The following is an 11,624-nucleotide window of genomic DNA, read 5'->3' as shown; positions in this document are numbered from 1 at the left end:
AAATAAAGTTTACATACAGGCAAACTATAAAGGAGGTCATTGGTAAAGAATTAACAGTCACTTATTTTTAGATAAGAGAGGGGTATGTTTGGTATTTTGTGGGTGGTAAAGAATTAACAGTCACTTATTTTAGATAAGAGAGGGGTATGTTCGGTATTTTGTGGGTGGCACAGTGACCTTATTTTGTCTGTTTAGACAAAATTATGGTGTGGACTTCCTTTATCTCATTTAATCATGGTCTCAGAATGACCCTGTCTGAGCTGGTATTATGTGAGATGGTTTATGGCCAACAGGAGAACAACATAGCTTACTGTTGAATGCCTGACCAGCTTCCAAATGTCAAAGGCTGCTCTTTTCTTTCTCAAGTGTGAGCTAGGAGGGAACTGGAGTGGCTGCTGAGAAAGCAAATTTACTGTACTTGCCCCAGATATCATTGTACTTAGTGGTGAAACTCTGGTGTTTCCCACCAAGGTCAAGTACAAGTCTAGTATGCCTGCTATCCATAGTCATTTAATATTTACCAGAAGCTGAGTGAAAGCAGTGAGACAAAATGAAATAAGAGAAAAATCTTCAGAATGGAGGAGATAAATTGTTACTTGCATATATTTGCCTACCTGGGAATTCAAGAAAAATCAACCAAAAAATTTTTAGAAGTAAGGAGTTTAATAAGGAAGTTGGTTACAAAACCAGTATACACAATCAGCACATATCTTTTAAATCAGCAGTCATCAGTTAGAAAATACAATTTAAAAAAGACGTTAAGATAGACAATATTTAGGAATAAACTTGACATAAGAAAAGTATGCAGAACCCATATAAATAAAACTAAAACTTCACTGGGAGACGTGAAGACGTAAATAAATGGAGCACATAGCACATTCTTGGATGGCATAACTCAATAATTCTGCCATTTCAATTCTAATAAAAATGTCAAAAGTATTTTTTAACTAGACAATATAATTCTAAGGTCACCTGGGAAGATTAATAAAAGGCTGAAGAATTTTTGGAAGATTGAAGGGTGACTTACACTGCTAGAAAGAAAGATTTATTATCAAAGTAGCATGGTTCTTGTGTAAGAATAAAAATAGCCCCCCAATGAGGCTCAAGTATATACATTTGGTGCAGGATAAGCTGGGATTTAATTGTTCTTAAGCTTCTGCTTCAGATGTAGAAAGCTGTTAAGCATATCACTCCCGCCCTAATAATGAGGACACCACAGATAAACTACAAAATCTCGACTTCTGTTGAGCCTGGGAGGAGGGGTCGGCTGATTCAGAAGAGACACCAGTCCCTCTGAGGTAAGGTGGGCTTCACAGCCTCTACACTCCCCTGGAGCATAAGAGGTGGAGGCACAGCCCTCCCTGTGGCGGCCAGAAAGCAGCAAAACGGAACCCTTTCAAATCCACTGGTGTGTTATATGCACACCCAGAATAGCTGAGGTAGCCAAGGAATTCACACTCAGCGGGCAACTTTCCCACAGACTTCCACCAGGTGCTGGCGAGTAACACTGGGGGCCAGAGACTGGCCGCCTCCAAGCCCTTCTTGGAGGTGCAGGCAGGGGAGAGGCAAGTCATGGTTGCTGGGAGCACAGAATGCCATCTACTTCCCTGCCTTCTTCTCTTGTAGGATCAAAAGACTTAGCTCCCAGGGGTGAGGGCAGCAAACTCACTGGTTCACAGGACTCAAAGTCAGGTGGGGCGCGAGGCCCTGCCCACTTCGCGGGAAGATGTTCCCTGGAAGGTCAACTAAAGCTTCAGGTCTCTAGGGGGCTGGGGTCTCTCCCTCCCAGGGCAGACAGACAGAGATACCGCGCTCCGTAGGTGCATGAAAGGCACTTGATGAAATGGAACATCCCTTTGTGATGTTCACAAACTCTCTGCAAACTAGACCTTCCTCAGTCTGATAAAGGATATCTACCAAAGCCCTGTAGCCGGCATCGTCCTTACCGTCCTTACGGGTGAAAGACTCAACCTGTAAATCATAACCCATCCATACAACGGAACACTGCTCATCAGTAAGAAGGCTGAATTGCTGATACGAGCAACAACACCGATGAACCTGAGAAGCATCCTGCTAAGTGAAGGAAGCCAGACGCAAGACTCCCTGCTGTGTGCTCATATGGGGTCAGTCATCGGGAAGAGGCAAAACTGTAGGGACCACAAACAGATGCGAGGCTCCCAGGGCCCGGGGTGTGGGAGTGCGGGACTGACTATAAAAGGGCGCAAGTGAGTTTTGCGGGATGGTGGGAATATTCCATCTCTATGTCCTGCTCCTGGTGGTGACGACAAAGGAAGAAAGGGTTGTGCCATACACCATGCCTCAATCACCATTAAACCATCTGAAGAAGAATAACTTCTGATTTCTCACATCTTAAAAGAAGATAACTTTTAAATAGATTATGGACATGAATAAAAAAATCAAACCACTAATATGCAGGAAATATAGGTGATGTATACACAGGGAATAAAAACGTAAAACACGACAAGGAAGTGAAGACCTTATCACAGTGATTATACATAGGATAGTGATTGCCAAGAGGTAAGGGGAGTGTGTCCTTGAGAACGGACCTGCTGCGGGAATCTCTCTTGTCTCTCCCTTCCCCACTTTCCTCTCCCCCTCCTTTCCTCCCCCTCCCCTCTGTCTCTATCTCCATCTCAATAATACAGATGATAGTTACGGGGATGGTTGTCTTATGATTAGTTATCACTGTGCAGCCTGCTGTATATGTACCACATTTTATCGTAGAAAAAAAGGTAAAATTGGGGTCCAAATGTAATTTTCTACATTTTACACACAGAGGATTTAGGCATGGAGAGGCCAAGTCTGTTGAAAATTAATTTCTCCCATTACCTAGTGTGGTTCTCCACTCCCAATCCGATGCTCCGCTAGCCAAAGCAGTCACACGGCTTAGCACAAGTTAGCAGACTCTGAATCTTATAAATCAAGGCCAGTTTAAGAGGACCTAAGTTACAGATATGAGATGGTTAATAAAAAAATGAACAAATGGTGCAATCTGAGTTAGAATGGTGGGAGCCTTTTAAACATCAAAGTAAAGGCAGAAGTCATAAAGGAAGAGATCAATAGATTCAACTACTCTCACATTAAAAATGACATACAAATTTTGAAGTAGCAAAGCAAAATCAAAAGACAACATGCAATTGGGGAAAATATTTTTTAAATACTTGGCAGATAACAGATTAACATTCTTGAAATCTGAAGAGCCCTTAAAATCAATAAAACCAGTAGCAGAATAGGCAAGGAATACAGATAAGCCATGTTTAAGGAAAGGAATATATGTATTTTAATTAGCCTTTAAAACTGTTCATCCTCTCTAGTAATCAAATAGTTGCACACTAAAATTGTGTACTCGTCATGCATTCAGTTGTCTAGGATCAGAGAGAACAGAAACACCTAGTACTGAGAAGTTTGAGAAAAGAGAGCACTCTGTAGCGTTTGGTAGAGGAACAGTTCAGCAACAAGAGCCTCAGAAATTTCGTGTTCTTTGATTTAACCAGTTATGCTCAAAGAGATTTATAATAGTGATAATCGGAAGTGACCTGAGACATTCCAGTGATGGGGAACTGACTAGATTGTGTTACTTTGTTTGGCTCTTTCTAGCCAAAATGGCACCTCCGTGTGACGTAGAAGAGGCTCCTCTTGCTCCAGGGAGATCTCACCCCATCCTGTCCCACGGCTGGTGCAGGCAGCAGCTCGTATCTTAGATACCATGGCTGATATTGCACAGGGCGATGTCTTTGAATAATTTTGAATGACATAAGAATATGTTCACTATATACTATTAATCACATAAAATGTATGAAGTGCCAAGAATAGTTTCTGGAATGTAATAAAAGCTATTATTTAATTTATTTATTTTTATAGAAAACCTAGATTTATTTGTTAAACCATTTCAAAGACCAAACAGTGATCATCATAAGTACTCCGAGGTCTTCATCCCAATGTCACTTGTGGGTATGGAAACCAACCTGAGAGGTTATACATTGAAAGCTCTAACCTAAGAGGTTTATAACAAAACAGATGGGTGAGACATGGCGGAAGGAGGCAAAACTGGTTAGAAGCACTTGTGTTTGTGGTAGTATATGTGGCCGGGATATTTCCCAAGAGGCTCCCTAAAGAAGCCCAAGTGAGTTTATCTGGGTCCCAAATTACTAAAAAGACCCTTCCCCCTGTGGAGAATGAGCAGAGGCCAGAATTTCTCTGAGATCTCTTTGTCTTCCTTTTTAACGGGTTGGGGGATCCTGAGATTCTAAAGGGGGTGTATCTTAGACTCAGCCTCCCTCCTTCCCATCCAGTCTACCTACACCTTCAAGCACCTGCTCATTGTCTGCATGTGGGCCTGCTGGCTGTCAGAAGATCCATAGAGTGAGGCAGGAACTGTAGGCCCCCTGAGAGGGGACCTATACCCAGAAAGTTTGGGGTAGATGATAAACTCAGATGCCCTCTTGGTTAAGTTAATTTGCCTCTACTAATAAAGGTCATAGTTTTTTTTTGCTCGTGACAACTTTTTATCTCAATATAGTCTGTCTCAAAAATGAAGGGGTTCAGGTAAGTTTTGGAGAAGGAAACAGACTTTCAGCAACATTCACTCCATGGTAGAGGCACCAAGTTCTTTCCTACATTTGTGAGTAAAATCCCACAGCATCATACATCATTCTCAGTGATCCCCATCCGCAGCCCCAAACTGGCCAGCCAGCAACTGTTAGTATCTACTGCCATCCCATCTTCATAACCTCTTACTGACTCTCCTGTCCGACTCCATCCATGTTATACTGGCTGCTCACAGCTTGGGAAAATATTCCTTCTCATCTCTCCAGCGTGGCTTGGCCTTCTGCTGGTAAATGGATAGTCCTTCTTGATTGGTGTAAAATGTAGGGATGTCTCCCTGCCCTTGTTCAGGTGCCTCCATATCACATTCTTCATGGTCATCATCTGAATCTTCATCCTGAGGAGCTGGATGCAAAGCCTGAATGTTGCCTCCAATGCTCATTTATCATTAGGCACAAATCAAAATTCAGCAATAGCTTCAGCATTATTGTTATCATCACTGTCTTCTTCTGCAACAGACTCTTTTTTTTTTTTTATCTTTGTGAGCACAAGCCGGAGGGAGGGGCAGAGGGAGAGGGAGGTGCAGACTCCCTGCTCAGCAGGGAGCCCCAAGACCCTGAGATCACGACCTGAGCCGAAGGCATATGCCCAACAACTGGGCCACCCAGGTGCCCCTCTGCAACAGATGCTTGTGATTTGTCTTCCAGATTCGGCATTCACCATAACCTACGAACGCTCTCATGGATAGGCATTTTAGGTCCCTGGACACCGCACGCAAACTAATGGTGGGGTATTCTAGGGAGAATCCTAATCCAGAGCCATATAACAGAGACAGGCAGCTCTCAGGGATGCCAAGGGCCCAGGCCCTGCCTGATGAGCACAGCCTCCGTATCTGGCTACCACCAGAGCCCCTCAGTCAAGCTAGTTTTGGGGAAACTTTGGAGGAAGCTCACAGCTGTGCCCGTTGTCCTGCCCAGTAAGAGCTATTATTTTAAATGTAAACTTTTAAGTGTATACACAGGCCCAGCTTAACAAAGAATAAGTAATATATGCATAGAAAGAAAACTAGAAAAAAATTAGAACGATATATACCAAGATTTTAAGATTTTACATCGGGCTGATAAGATTATAGGCAACTTTTATTTCTACTTTTTGTGTTTTTCTATACTTCTGATATTTTCAGGGTGGAATATATATTATCTAGGTAATTAGAAGAAAAAAAAACCAACCCAGTTAAATCCAAACTAAATCTCATTTAAAGGGCCGGACAGAACCAGGTCAACAATACAGCTCACCCGAGAGAATTGCGGGCTTTTGGCTTCTTGCATTACTTTGAGTTTTCACATAAAAGCTTAAACTTTTTGGATGGAGAGAAAAATCAGCGGAGAGCAACTGTTTAGAATGACGTTCAGCGATAGTGGTGGAAATGAGCTCATTAGAATGTGGAAAGGAGAGGAGCTGTGTGACACGGGCCATCCATGTGCTGGTTGTAACCTGAGCAAAACTGTCTTCTGACCCAGCCCTGCTCCTCACAGATGTTTGGGGTTTAAAGAAAGCTTGGCACAGGGTAGAGAACAGATGGAGGAGAACACAGTGGGAAGCCCCTGTGCCCTCCACCCAGTGATTAAGAGGGGGAGATAAGGAGAGAGCAGGCTTTTTGGAGTCCATACTTAAGTCTAAATTGACTTTATAACATGGCTAGTTCCTCCTTTGTATCTGAGTTCCCTGTTCCGATAAGGTGTGGGGGGCCAAGGGAGAGTGTTAAATGTGGCATGGTTTCTTTTCCCTTAAGCCACTGGTGTTAATTACTGGTGTTCATTGGGAAGAGAAAACCCACAGGCTGAGTGAAATGATCATGATGTCCATGTCCTTAAAACTGAGCTTAGTATTTGCCCCCTCCCCTCTCTACCTCCTTCTCTAATGTTCTCCTGCACTGTTTACAACCCTCCAGTGACCCCTCACAGGCTTCAGAGCAAAGTTCAAACTCTTCATCTTGGCACAAAAGACCACTTTTCATTCTAGCATCTCCCCATGTCACCACATCCTCCAACCACACCAAACTAGCTTTAGTTCTCTTAAACTCGGATGGCATGTTATCTCGCATCTCTGAACACTTGTAGACCTACTAATCTTATCAAATGCCTGCTGTGTACCAGGCACCGTGCTAAAGGTATTAGCTTCATGCCCATCCTATCCTGTCTCTATTTTATAAAGGAGAAACCCAAGGTTCAAAGACAGTAAATACTTGGCCTACAATCACATAGTAAGGGGCAGTGTCAGAATTTGAACCCACATTTTTAAAAAACTGCTTTACTGAGCTATGATTGACATACAAAAAGCGGTAGCTATTTGGTGTATACAACTTGATGTGTTTGGAGGTAAGTATACACCTGCGAAACCAATATTACTGTCAGTGCCAAAGACTTACCCATCACCCTCAGAAAGCTTTGACTGCAAAGCTTGAATTCTTTTTTTTTTTAAATTCTGGTAAAATAGATATGATATGAAACTTACCACTTTTTTAAAAAAAGATTTTACTTATTTATTTGACAGACAGAGATCACAAGTAGGCAGAGAGGCAGGCAGAGAGAAGGGGAGGCAAGCTCCCTGCTGAGCAGAGAGCCTAATGCGGGACTTGATCCCAAGACCCTGGGATCATGACCTAAGGTGAAGGCAGAGGCTTCAACCCACTGAGCCACCTCAATGCCCCAAAACTTACCACTTTAACCATTTTTAAGTGTATGGTTCTGCAGCATTAGCTGTGTTTACATTGTTGTGAAACCAACACCTTTCATTTCCACAACTTTCCATCTAACCCCACCTGAAACTCCGCTCCCATTAAACGTGAAGTCCCCAGTTCTCCATCTTCCAGCCTCTGGAAACCACCCTTCTACTTTCCGTCTGTGAATTGAGCCATTCTAGGTAGCTCTTGCAAGTGGAATCATACAGTATTTGTCTTTTTTGGAGATCGGCTTATTTAATTAAGTTCAATTAATTCAAAGTTCATCCATGCTCTAGCAGGTGTCAGAATTTCTTTCCTTTTTAAGGCTGAGCACTATCCCGTTGTGTGTATATATCACATTTTGTTTATCCATCACCCAGGGGTGGGCGCTTGGATTGCTTCCACTGATTGGCTCTTGCGGCTATTGCTGCTGTGAACACGGGCGTACAAATACCTGCTTGAGCTCCTGCTTGCACTTCGTCTTATTTTTTTTTTTTTAAAGATTTAATTTATTTATTTGTCAGAGAGAGAGAGACAGAGAGCACAAGCGGGGGGTGGGGGGGGCGGGGCAGCAGGCAGAGGGAGAAGCAGGCTCTCTGCTGAGCAGGGAGCCTGACACAGGGCTTGATCCCAGGACTGGAGATCATGACCTGAGCCAAAGGCAGATGCTTAACCGATTGAGCCACCCAGCCTCCCTCTGCTTGCACTTCTTCTGAGTATTTACTCAGGAGTGAAATTGCTGGATCATCTGGTAATTGTGTGTCTCATGACATGGACAGGAAGGACATGACATAGTCATGAAGACCGTAGGTCAGTCATCTTGTAGACTCTCCCTCAGTTTAGTTAGACTCAGGCGATGGCTGGGGCTGGAAGGTCTCAGATACCGTGTTTTGTTGTATCACGCCCCATGGGGTGGCACATGATGACGTCTGTTAGGTGGCTGGTGTTTTTAATTTCGATCACTCATGATGCTGGGGCTGGCCAGGTGTCTCACTATAAAGTCCTTTTGTGATTCATAAGTAACTGGTGAGGAGATAGTTTGAAACAATGTAAATATCTCTTTAGGCGTAAGCTTCTCCTCCACTCGGGTTTGGCACCCACTGATGTTTCTTGATCAGTAGATGATTACTACGATGGTTACCAAATGGTGATTTTCTAATACCGTCTTCAATTCTGCATTTACTACGTAACTTTCGGCTGTAAAGGAGAGCTTTCTCTTCTCATTTATTTATGCTTCAATTTCTATCAGTCTGAATTTATGGGTACTATTCTATCCAAGGCGTTCTAATCTGTTACAATCATTATTTATTTAGATGCTCACAACTTCGCAGACTCAGGCAGTGGAAGCCTCTTCACATTGGTTCTTATGTCCTCTTGACATTTCTTTGTTAAGAAATGTCACCGTTTGGGCACTTCTGTACTTCATGACACAAAAAGATGGTTCCGGGCTCATCTTATTTTCATCCTGAATTCAGTGATTTGAAGACAGCATATTTACTTATGGAAATAGGGCTAAATGTTTGAAATGCAAAAACAGGGCCAGCCAGCCCACTTTGTGTGCACCCACCATGTAGCTACGTGGCTTTCAGATGTCACTGCGGGTTGGTTCCCGGATTCGTTAGGCGTCGACTCCAACAGAAGACATGTGAGTTTTATAGTCAATTAAACATTAGCTGGAAACCTGTCCCCCACCCCAAGTGATCCCCCAAGAGGGGCTAGCCCTGATAAGTGTGGCAGGATTGCTGGGTTTCCTTCTCCCGGATACTCCAGGGCCGGGAGCTGGAGTATCTCCAGCTCCCAAACAGGGAGCTCTGTTTGGAGGGAAAACAGTTTTTTACATATTTCTCCTTAATGGTAATAGAAGTGAAACTATCGTTGTGGAGAGACACTGGGTTTAGACTGCGCCATATGGCACGAGAGCCGTTCATCACTACAGCTTCCAACGCTGAACTCAAAATAGCCCATATTTCTGCCTTGATGGAGAATTAGCCCTTGACCGCCAGGAAACACTCATTGTAGCAGCTCTTCAGCCATGTAATCTAAAATAATTACTAATTAAATGAGAATAAAATAGAGTCCATAATAACAATAATAATCACTGTAGCATTGGTCATTACCCAAGCTACTGTTTGGTGGAGTATTACCTAGGGGAAGATGGCTTGCCAAAGGGGGAAAGCCCTCAAGGGAGCCGAGACTTTCTCACTGCCACCCCGAGGAAAGGGTTCCCGACTGCCCTGGGGGGCTTGACAACGGCCGACCCAATTTCACATTCCGTCTACACCGCCGATGTCATGTTGTTTCAAGGTATTTATTCACGAATACAGCAGGCAGCATGCCGTGGAAAACCAAGGAACAGGAACAGCTGTGTGGCACTTGTCAACGAATTTATGTCATTGTGGGAAACAACTCAAGCAGCTACCTCGTCTTCGACATGTGACAAGTGTTACTCTTATCCCCTTCTTGGGGAAAAGCCACACCCGTTTGCCAGAGGGCCTTTGGGTGCATCTGTCCATCACTAAGTGGTTGCAAGTGAGTATGTGTGTTGGCATCAGGTGAGGTGGGCTTCAGATCAGGTGCCCAGGCCTGCTCAGCTCTCCAGGAAAGTCAAAGGTGGAGGCTGTGTGGGTCAGAGGCAGGCTTTCTGCTTCCCATTGTTGGCGTGACCTGAAAGAACCTGCATTCCTTTACTTATTCATTCACCTGACAAATGAGCACCCATTGTGTGCCACATATCGTACTGAGTGGCTGGGAATACGGATCAAGACACACATGGGTGCCGCCCTCAGGGATCTCATCCCCCCCAGGTGGGGAGCACGATACACATTCGGAAGTGTAAAAAGGGCCATGGGGACAAAGAAGAAAGTGCATGAGAGGAGAACAGGAGGCTCTTTGCAATGCGGAGTCTGCAAAGGACCCTTGAGGGAATGCCACTTGTAATGAGGCCTGAGGTCCCAGGAGTGGGACAAACAACGAGGGAAGAACGTTCCTGGCAAAGGGGTGCTATGGGACAAGCCCTGTGTGAAGATGGACCCTCCTGAGTTTGAGGAGATAGTGGAGGTGCGTTGTGTACAGAGAGGCACAGAAGTACTGAGTGAGGGAGACGGTGACACAAGGGGACCCCTGGGAGTGGGGTCCCCTGGCTTCAGGGCTTCGGTAGGCTTGGGGAGGAGCCCCGACTTGGTTCTCAGTAACAGAGGAAGCTTTGGAGGTGAGCAGCGACGGCACCTGGTTTCTGTCTGTAAAATCTCAGCCTCCTTGCTGGTGAAGAGTGGCCTGGAGGGGGTGGGGCCTGGGCTGATCCCAGAGACCAGGTAGGAGGTCATTAGAGAATCCAAGTAAGAGAGGACAGTCACTCAGGGAGATGGCAGGACATGGCAGCAAGTAGACTGATGGGGCTTTCATTTAGGCCGTAGACTCTGCTGGGGGTGGCTAGGACTTGGAGAGGTACCAGGGTCGGTTCTCCCTTCTCTGGCTTGAGCGACTGGATGAATGGGTGTGCTGTATGCTCAGGTGGTAACTATCCAAGGACAACTTTATCTGAGGGTTAAAATATTGTTTATCTTTTTTTTTTTTTTAAAGATTTTATTTATTTATTTGACAGAGAGAGATCACAAGTAGGCAGAGAGGCAGGCAGAGAGAGAGAGAGGAGGAAGCAGGCTTCCCACGGAGCAGAGAGCCTGATGCGGGGCTCGATCCCAGGACCCTGAGATAGTGACCTGAGCGAAGGCAGAGGCTTAACCCACTGAGCCACCCAGGCGCCTCAAAATATTGGTTATCTTTATTGTGGCAAAATATATGTAACAAAATTCATTATTCCAACCATTTTTAAACGTACACTTCTGTGGCATTCGGGGCTCGATCCCAGGACCCTGAGATAGTGACCTGAGCGAAGGCAGAGGCTTAACCCACTGAGCCACCCAGGCGCCTCAAAATATTGGTTATCTTTATTGTGGCAAAATATATGTAACAAAATTCATTATTCCAACCATTTTTAAACGTACACTTCTGTGGCATTCATTCCCGTTGTGCCATCCATCACCATCACCATCGTCTGTCTCCTGAACTTTTTCATCTTCCCCACCAGAGACTATGTCCATTACACACAAACTCCATGCTCCCCTCCCTGCAACTCTTGGCTGCCACCATTCCTCTCTGTCTATGAATTCGACTGCTCTAGGAACCTCAGCTAATCATACAATATTTGTCCTTTTGGGACTGGCTTATTTCACTCTGTCTTCAAGGTTCATCCATGCTATAACATGTGTCATAATTTTTTCTCTAAGGCTGAATAATTCTGTTTTATGTATATACCACATTTTATTTATTCATCCATCCA

At 44.4% G+C, this 11,624-nt stretch overlaps 1 pseudogene; it reads right to left on the bottom strand.

The window, feature by feature from the left end:
• Nucleotides 1–4,675: 4,675 nt before the first annotated feature.
• On the bottom strand, nt 4,676–11,336 carry LOC123939281 (annotated as a pseudogene).
• Nucleotides 11,337–11,624: the final 288 nt, after the last annotated feature.

The sequence above is a fragment of the Meles meles genome, chromosome 3, assembly GCF_922984935.1.
Source record: "Meles meles chromosome 3, mMelMel3.1 paternal haplotype, whole genome shotgun sequence".
Lineage (NCBI taxonomy): Eukaryota > Metazoa > Chordata > Mammalia > Carnivora > Mustelidae > Meles > Meles meles.
This window is presented reverse-complemented; position numbering and strand designations above follow the sequence as displayed.